Source organism: Polyodon spathula, chromosome 2, assembly GCF_017654505.1.
Source record: "Polyodon spathula isolate WHYD16114869_AA chromosome 2, ASM1765450v1, whole genome shotgun sequence".
Taxonomy (NCBI): domain Eukaryota; kingdom Metazoa; phylum Chordata; class Actinopteri; order Acipenseriformes; family Polyodontidae; genus Polyodon; species Polyodon spathula.
Window position 1 is genome coordinate 38,884,158 of NC_054535.1, and position 10,144 is coordinate 38,894,301.

A 10,144-nucleotide genomic window follows, 5' to 3' on the forward strand; every position below is an offset into this window, starting at 1 on the left:
AATCTCGAAAAACTACTCACTTCTAAATCTTTTGTAGTCATTTTTGTATTACTTTAGTATAAATACATGTTAATTTGGATTCATATGTTGTTTTTTTCTGACTTTATGTGAACGAAAAGACACACATTTGCCTGTTTTCCCATTGGAAGTAATGATATTTTGAAATATCACTGTCCTGGTCACAAAAGCAAAGTTTGTGGGGAATAATAGCCATTTTCTATACTTTTGAGGCATAAGCAATTAGGAAATAACACTTACTACCCAGGAACAAAAATTGTGTTACATAATTTAATAATAATACATATCTGAATCTGAATTCCACAGGGACAGTGCAAGGCTTCAGCCAGCAGAATGTTATATTTTTTGTTATTGTGTTTCCAGTATACTGGTTGCCCATACAAGTTCAACAAATTCCTCAGTAGATGCTAATCCACATGTGCATTTTTTGTAACTTTTGTTTGCAACAAGCTGATATTACGTCCCATATTTCTTTGTGAACAGATTAATGCAAACTTTTGTTTTTGTGAAACAAATCATGCCCTAAGATTAGGATTTTATATATTTGACTTCAATTCTAAACACGCCCGCTAAAGCCTGGTGCTGAGGTCAGAAGCCCGCAGCAATAATACAGGAGACCACTTAAGACTAGTATAATGTGAATTGCATTTTATCTTACTCCTAAGGGACTAAAAAATCTATGCTTAAAACAGTCAGCTATCTGATCACCAAATATGAAAATAGCAAAAGTGTAAAGATTAAAAAATATCTTTCTATGCTTTGCAAAGGGCCTTATTATTATTATTATTATTATTATTATTATTATTATTATATTATTATTATTATTATTATTATTATTATTTATGATGCAAAGGGATACATTTTTTACTTTGTAAGCATCAGTAGTCTGTCGTTGTGTGTGTGTGTGTATATATATATATATATATATATATATATATATATATATATATATATATATATATATATATATATATAATGGTAATAATTTGAAATGTTGAACAAAACACATAAAAAAAACATACTGAGTGAAGAGGTCTCTAAATAGCTGACATTTTTATTATTTCAATTTGGTCAAAGAAGCTTGCCAGGGCTACTTTCAGCAGATCTCAGTGATAAATACAAAATTGCTTCATACTGCCTTTAGTTATAGTAGAGAAGGAGATTTACCTACCCTTTTTAGAGATACCAATTTTTGACTGCACACTTCTTATAACATGAGGAATGTGGGTGATTTGTGCTGCTACATCACATTGTCATGGCAATGGAGAGAGAATCTGGCGTTTCTACACTGCATGTAAAATAAGCCACTGTTGTAGCACAGGCATTGCACATGTTGTTGTGTAGGTACAAGGCAACAATATGCCTAATTAAAACTGCTGCTTGCGTACTTTAACACTCTTTCTTTACACCTCATAATAGTTAATAGTGTTGAGGGTTTTACAAGTTAAATTTGGTATTGTACAGTCAGATAATTCACACTTAAGATACAGTAGAAGCATATTTCATCACTTTGTTTTGAATGTCCAAAATATCACAAACATCCTGCAGACAGTTTTCTTGATTTACCAGCCAATACTTTGATCTGTGCGTTTCCCAAAGGCAACATTACCTTAAAAGAAAATGTTCGTGTGGGAAACACACATGAATGTCTTTTTGCTTTTAATATTGGTGTTTGTGTAAGATCAGAATTTACCATACAGGTTTTATTTTTAATTTGGGGCATGGGGCTGTCTACCAGTATCTCATCTTAATAGCAAGGTGATCATTCATGAAATGTAAACACCCCTGAAACCCCTCCTTTCAACACTTGAAGAAAACTTTTTTTTAAAACAGGAGAGAACAGGCACGTGAAAGTGGTGCATGCAAAGCCAAAAACTCAATTCTTGTACGTGTGTGGCTGAAACCAGATCGCAGAATAGAACAATGATATGATATCTCGGAAGCGCTGACCTCAAGCCATAAGGTCGTCATTCATTTTTAAGGTGTATGGCAAGAAGTGAAAACAGCACATAAAAAGTAAGTCGGATTCATATGAATAAATTGAGTTGCTAATGATTACCATATCCATGCAATGATAACTATTCAGTGTACATGGCTTTGCAGAAATTACATTATAAATACTGTTGGTATGAAGTTGTGGGATCAATCAGCTACAAGGAACCGAAAAACAAGCATTGGTGTACCATATGTTATTTCAGGCTGTATGACATACAATTTTGCTGCTCTCCACCTTAATTATGGAATATAAATATGTTATATCTGGGTTGCATGTTATAAATGTGGTGCACAGTATGCATAATATTCTATTTAGTATGCTATGGTGTTTTCAATATGGAATGCACTTAATGGGATCTAACCCAAGACTGGTCAGTTATGCTCATTATACCCAGAGTGTATGGTATATTCTAAAAAATACAATACTTGGAACATTTCATACCTCCAAAGCCTGTTGTTTTATAAAGGCTGTTGAATGTCACTTTGCCCACATGTGAAGGTGTACAGTAATCCTGATCTTAGGGTGTGTCTAATTAGAAGCAGTTAAAGGGGAGACAACAAAAGTAAATCACACAGTTGGAACATGAAAGACAGTCAAGCAAAAGGGTTGGTGTTTATTTGAGGCTGCCAATCGAGCCACACCTATGTTACAACTTTTAAACAAACAGTTCCAGAGTTCTGCTAATCTAATCTCTAGATTTATATTTAACAAACTGCAAAATGCAATACAAATGTCATGAATAGCAGTGGGATAATCAGAAATATGGAATTGCATGACTTATCTTGCTTGACAATTACGTTACAATTCAATGGTAGTTTTCACTAAATACATAATATATTTTGGGTTTATTCCTTTGACTCTACCAGCAGAGCCTGTGGTGGCCGAATGACAACATGAAAACTGATGTCATATTGATTTGAAGATTACAATCTGGAAAAGGTAGAGGACAATCGAGTGACAGCAGAATGTTCCTCTGTTCCAGAAGAGATAAAGGAAAGAGTAATAATAGGAAACTAGGAATCAGAAAATGCTATAACCATAATAGGTCTCAAGCTAGGTTTGATCCTTGCCAATCTAAAACCAATAGGCGATATATTATTGAGTGATAGTATATTCTAATTTATATGTTTTGTTTTGTTTAATTTTTTATGCAGGGTAACACAAGACAGACGTCATAGAAAGATATTATACTGTATTATTACAATTAGTATGTACTCTGTTTAATAGGGATCAACATCCCTTGCCTATCTGCATCACACATCAAAATGATATGAATTTGTTACTCTTTGCTTAAAGACATTTAACACCTGGAAGAAAAACAGACAACCAATATTAACAGCTATGTTTATGATCATGACTTGTGGGACACCCTGTAGTCTACGTTTATTAATAAAAAAAGGGGGGGGGGGAGTGAGTAGTGGTTATAAATAATCTTCAAGGTTTACTTTTAGCTTCTGGAATGTGTGTGTGTGTGTGTGTGTGTGTGTGTGTGTGTGTGTGTGTGTGTGTGTGTGTGTGTGTGTGATCCCTTAGAATGTAACTTGAAGCTAAGACGTACGATTCATATCACTCTTTCACTGTTTCATGCTCTTCTGTTTCAGTGCTACGGACAGCAGGAGGGTGGACATTTCATTCTGAGAAGCCAGATCATTACTGGAGAAGAATAGGAATTGGAGAGGAGGCAAGATGTTGGCATAGCTGTTATGTTTAGGACCTGCTATGCCTACATATTGTCACCTTTCCTGTCTGCTTGCTGCAAAATAATGCATCTAAAAAAACAAATGGGAAATAATGACAACTAATCAAGGATAACTTACTATCCAATTAGTTTTCTGTTCTCTGAGGACAGTACCACTTGGTACTAGTTTCTGCCTTTTTTGCAATCATTATGGCTGGTTAATTTTTATTTTTTAAATAGTAAATACATTATTTTTACAGGTTATGCTTTTCATTGTTTTCTTTTTTTAATAATAGTATGCAATAGTAAATCATCTCCTTCCCTTTCTAGTCAATCATCAACCAGTATTTGCTTACTGCACATTAATACAATGTGAGAATACAAGGGTTAATACCACCATCCTTTTTAGTTGGACTGCTACCAGCAATTTAAAAAAGAGTTTGAGCAATCCCTTCAAACTTCAAAATAAAATTAACAAAGTAAGCACAACACCACTTGCTATTTTAAGTAATTTTGTGTGTGTGTGTGTGTGTGTGTGTGTGTGTGTGTGTGTGTGTGTGTGTGTGTGTGTGTGTGTAGTCCAGAGGTTTTTGTTTTGTTTTTTCTGAAGAATTGCAAAATGCCTTTTGCTTTGTCAAGTGTTTATGTATAATTGACTTAAAGACTAATGGATACCTTTTGCAATGCTATTTTTCTATCTAGTGTTAACAATAATAATAATAATAATAATAATAATAATAATAATAATAATGACTGTGTGCAAATACAATAAAGAAACAAATGACATTGTGCACTGTGACATTATACAAGATGGGATGGCCTAGAATTCTCTTTGGTAACGCAACACATTTCAGTGTTCTGCCTTGGTTATCCTTGATACTACAATTTGGTAAATTGCTCTACTTTTTAAATCTAGTAAAACAAATCTGTCATTTCTCTTGACTGAAGTATTTATGGAAATACTACAAAATTACCAGGATTTATTTCAGGGGTTAGGTTTAGTTCATCGGTTCAATATTTTTCATGTGAAGAAAAAAAGAATATACATTTAATAGTTATTTTTTTTGTTAATGAAATACATGGATATCTCACATATCTGTTGATCTGTATGCACCACCCCTCCCTGCTTTCTCTGGTGGATCTGGTTTTCTTGATTTTCTTCTGTTGCACTAATATGATGTACTATGCACACAGATTAAAAAAGAAAAACATACATTTTCACTTGTTGCACTGTTATTCTTGCAGTGTTCTGCTGTCTTTAGAGAATTGTTTAGTTATCGAATTTGAACAGGATTTCATTTGTCAATCTGCTGAATATTTCCCTTTTTTTCAATTAAAAAAGATGCTGTTGCTGTAATTTAATCTTATCTGAAACATTTCCTAATCAAAATGGTTTCAACTCTCCACTATATAAAAATTAAAACAACACCTGTAATGTGTGTCCAGGTAAAAATGGTAAGTAAACAACACAGATGTGTTTTAAGAAAACATTTCAAACCATTTAATAAGTGTTTTTCATATGGTTTATCTTCAGTGCTGTTTTAACAGTGTAATGGAAGCCCAAGGCTTCATATTAATCATGAAGTGATTTGTATACTTCAACATTCTAATGAAAATTAGTAGTAGCAGGAGAAAGATGTGATATCTACAAAATAGGCCAGCTGACAAAAAGGGTGCACCCTATCACGGAAAATTAGACAAGCTTGGACCAGAAGCTGAAGGGGTAGTAAAAGATTTTTTGAGCAGGTGTACAGTCCTAATATTTACTTAAACTGATTGTATCGCCAAACACGCCAAGGGAGAGTTTATCCCGACAGTGTCAATTTGATAGACAAAAGATTTTCATTCAACTGATAACAACAACTGAAAGTAAACTTACCATTGCCAATTGAAATGTATGTAATTAGGTAACTGACCGGGCTCTGTTGCATAATGCATGTTTCTGGGACTTTTCCTTATATTAAAGAAATGGGTGAGAATGGCACCTGCATGCTAATGCTCAGCCATGGCCTACGATTCTAATCTCCTAGTTTGGCATCAAACACCCGCTGTGTTGTACCTCCTGCTAAATCTGTGTATGTTGTGTCCATATATGTGTATTTTTGTCGTACACTAAGTAATTCATGGCAATTTGCATGCACAACTACAACATGGGCAAAATGATCAGGAGGTTATTGTGCCAGCAGTAGTTGGTATGCGTTACAAAACTTGACCCATGTAATGTTAGAAAGCGATACATGTCACATTGAAAGTGATACACTGGCAGGGTTTACATGCAAGTTTTAATCGCACTACTGTAGTGCATTCATGACGTGTCACGCACAAATGACGTATGATTGTGCTCGTTCCAAAAGTGCAAGGCAAAAGAAAGTGTGCGACTTAAGTGTCATTACACTAACACGAATAAAGCATGGTAAAGTGCGCGCTAATTGGCCTAATTAGTCCCACAGCAACAAACTCGACAGTCGTGCAAAATACTTCACGATAGACTTTCATGAAATACCACTATACCTCCTCCTCTTCCACTGTATAAAAGAACGCTCTTCTCTGGGAACGTTCTTTCCACCCTGTTGTCCTTCTCTGTAGCGTAGTATTTTCCTTATCCACCAATCCGCCTCTCCTGGTGAGGGTCGCGGTTAAATTATATATAAATTGTATATAGAGATGTTGATTTATACCAATACAATGATGTCAGCAGTTTATGACATTATTCATTTCAGTGTACCGTATCATGAACGATGCATGGGAACTACTAGATCATTATTGTCAGTATTATTATAATAACAATAATACTAAGAATAATGTAGCTTTTTTACCGCAGGACGTTTCAAGCTTCCACCCTTTCTGACAGCACGCAACACCAGGTCTGTTTCTCCAGCTTAACTGCGGACCTGGGGGTTATGGGTGAACTGGATCGACCTCGCCAAAGAAATGCTACAATTTTCACCAGTATTACTGGTGCTCTGGCTGAACCTGGTATAAACAGAACACTAAGTAATTGGAATATGGGTAGCATCTATTGCCCCCGTTATGTGAGGCAGACCGTATGTATCATACACACGGTGAGTTATCATCTGACTCTCTCGTCAGGCATGACAATATAGGTAGACATATGTCTGCAAACAAGAGAGCGGCAGAAAATGTTCAGGTAGCGAAGGACAGTGGATTTGTGGACTCCAAATACATTCCCGACAACTCTGTACTCTGCGGCCGACGCCAGTTTGTACAGAGCAATACCCACTTGCTTCTGCAGCAGCACAGGTGTACAGACCTGTATTGAAAATAAAAAAATCACGACGAACAAGGCAAAATAAGAAGTCCACCCCAAAGTTGCACAAGTAAAAAACAAAAAAAAGTAGGCTACTTACATTAACAACGATGTAAAAGACTGGAAAATATGATCAATTGAATTTAAAAATATGTAAAGGCTCAAAAACAGCATAGCGTACCAGATTTGAATGGGCACTTCCTTACTTTCTTAGCGGAAGTTCTTTGAGCATTGTTTAGGCATTTGCGAGCAAGCGTACCACTTTTTACTGCGTACCTGAAAATAATGCTACACCTTAATCCAAATCATGCATGTAAGTATTAGAAAGAGAAATCTACTTATCCCAAAAACATACTGACACAATTTTTTTTGGAAATGGAAAATTGAAGTAAATTTTAGTTGATACCCAGAATGCCTTTGATCTGACATAAAACGTAAACTGACTATCAACGTTTTTTGTTTGCAAAATACTTTAAGCCATGACAAATGCTTGCAGACTATGCAGCCGTTATCCCTCATTACCCCCAATATTCCGCTCCACCCACCTGTACAGTTATTTAAATTTGCAGTATCAAACAAGTATGATGAATGTACATTCGTTTAGCTGGATCAATGGTGGCATTGGGGTGCTGGAAATACTCTACCTCAATGGGAAGCTAGACCTCCAAGGCAGAGTGGCGAGTTTCAATGGCCCCCCAATGGAGATGCAGCTGTAGAGACGGCAGAGGGGAGGATGGACACAGCAAGATACACTGACACAATGTGAATGCTCGGACTGGGTAGAAATAGGAGGTTTGTGCACATCCCCCTGCATTATTTAAGTTTTATCCTCCTTGAAACGTTGTCGTAAAGGGGTCTTTCAAACTGTTGTGTGCCAAACAGATGGCCTTTTTTTCCCCAAACTGTGTTTCTGTTATAACATTGTACAAGGTAACAACTTCCTACTGTAGAGCTATAAAAAATACTTACAATCTCCTCCTGTATTAAATTTTTGAAAAGGAAAAGTCCTGCACTCCTATTGCCTCAGAGGGTATAAGGATATTTGCTTTGTGGTCTTCTTGCGCATCCAAAATGCTCATGAGAAGACACCATTGCACTTAATTAGACCAAGTCAGCTGGACAAATTACAACTGTGGTTGGTCAGTTTGAATTGTAACTGCTCACAGAGTTCTAATAAAAGAATTGTTCAACTCGGCAGTGGTCTTGAGTTAATAGCGAGTAAACGTAACATTACACCGTGTAACAATCTTTTTTTTTTTTTTTTTTTTGTTCCTGGGTAGTAAGTGTTATTTCCTAATTGCTTATGCCTCAAAAGTATAGAAAATGGCTATTATTCCCCACAAACTTTGCTTTTGTGACTAGGACAGTGATATTTTGAAATGTACCTATTTGCAGAACATTCCAGATAGAAGAACAGCTTTGTCGCAGTGGATCGGTGCTTCCTGGGCAATCACAAGGCCGAAAACTACGTGGAGCTGGTTGAGACTCTGGTGAAGAACTACGGCATAATGTGTTGTAGGATCGATGTCCCTCAAATTCCATATCCTTGATGCTCATCTTGATAAATTCAAGGAGAACATGGGACCGTACTCGGAGGAGCAAGGCGAGCGCTTCCACCAGGATATACTGGACTTTGAACGCTGCTACCAAGGACAGTATAACGAGAACATGATGGGAGACTACATTTGGGGGCTGATTTGTGAAAGTGATTTACAGTATAATTGTAAATCTCGAAAAACTACTCACTTCTAAATCTTTTGTAGTCATTTTTGTATTACTTTAGTATAAAAGCAAAGTCACAAAAGCAAAGTTTGTGGGGAATAATAGCCATTTCCTATACTTCTGAGGCATAAGCAATTAGGAAATAATACTTACTACCCAGGAACAAAAATTGTGTTACATAGTGTTGTTTATTATTTATTATTATTATTATATTATTATTATTATATTATTATTATTATTTATTATTTCTTAGCAGATGCCCTTATCCAGAGTGACTTACAGTTGTTACAAAATATCACAATACAAAGTATCACATTAGAGAATGTCATATTATAGATAAAGGCATTTATAATGTACAGTAAAATCAGTAGAAAATAAGATCAATTTCAAATAAGAGCATGATAAGGAATACAGTAAATAATTACATTTAAGAGCGAGTTTGACTAAGAGCAGTTAAACTTATAGTAAACATATGTGCTTTTACAAACAAAGTCCATTAAGAGCACATAGTAAGTATGATAGATGGATAAGAACAAGTTCAAATAAGAGCAATTACAAAAAATGTGAATATGGATACCCATAAGAGGATTTCACTGAGGTTCTTGGTGGATGAAGAGGAGGAAAGGGTGGTGGATTCAAGAGGAATAGAAATAGAGAGATCAGCAGTGGAATAGGAAGAGGGGGAAGAAAAGGAGGTCTGATTTGGAGAGGTTGAGTTTAAGATGTTGCAAGTGTATCCAGGAGTAGTGACTGAGTTTGATCACCATACCAGGTGTGTGTGTGTGGATTCTGCTATGTATTTTGTAGTTGTTGAATAGAAAAGGGCTTTGGAATGCAATGTTTTATAGCAATATGTGGTTGATATAAATTAACCAGTGAGTCTATTACCGGTAGACGTTTTCACCTCTATCAGGTTTTGTAATTGAGTCTACTTTTGCCCAATAGAGGGGGCTACAGCGACACACAGTGCCCTAGTATCAAGCATTCACCTCCTGAGTTATTTTAAACAAGGGCGTCATTTGGCAGCGGGGGACAGGGGCAGCCCCTGTCAAAGTTGTCAGGGTGGCCCCAGCACAGCAGTTTCTGTGAGAAGTTAGAAGCCTTAAAAGCAAAGTGTTCATGCTTCTGGACATCGAAAGTGCAGGGATTAGCCTGGCAATGTGACATTGTTGAATGAAATCTTCTCTTTTTTCTTGTCAAATTTGCAATGCTACTATGTTTTAAAATTGTTCTGGCTAAAAAGAAATGTCATAGCAACAGCCTCTCCCAGGTTATTGCGATAATTTGCATTTGGTGAAATTCAAAATGAAATGTAGCAGCTCTTTTGTAATTGTGTTAAAAAAGCAAAAGGGAAATTTACTGCTGGAGTAGTCCTCCACATTGGACAGTCCAATCATGGGCTTTTAAATAGGACTAGTGTCCGCATTGGTGTGCTTCTCACCAGCCCAGTGTCGGATCCGGT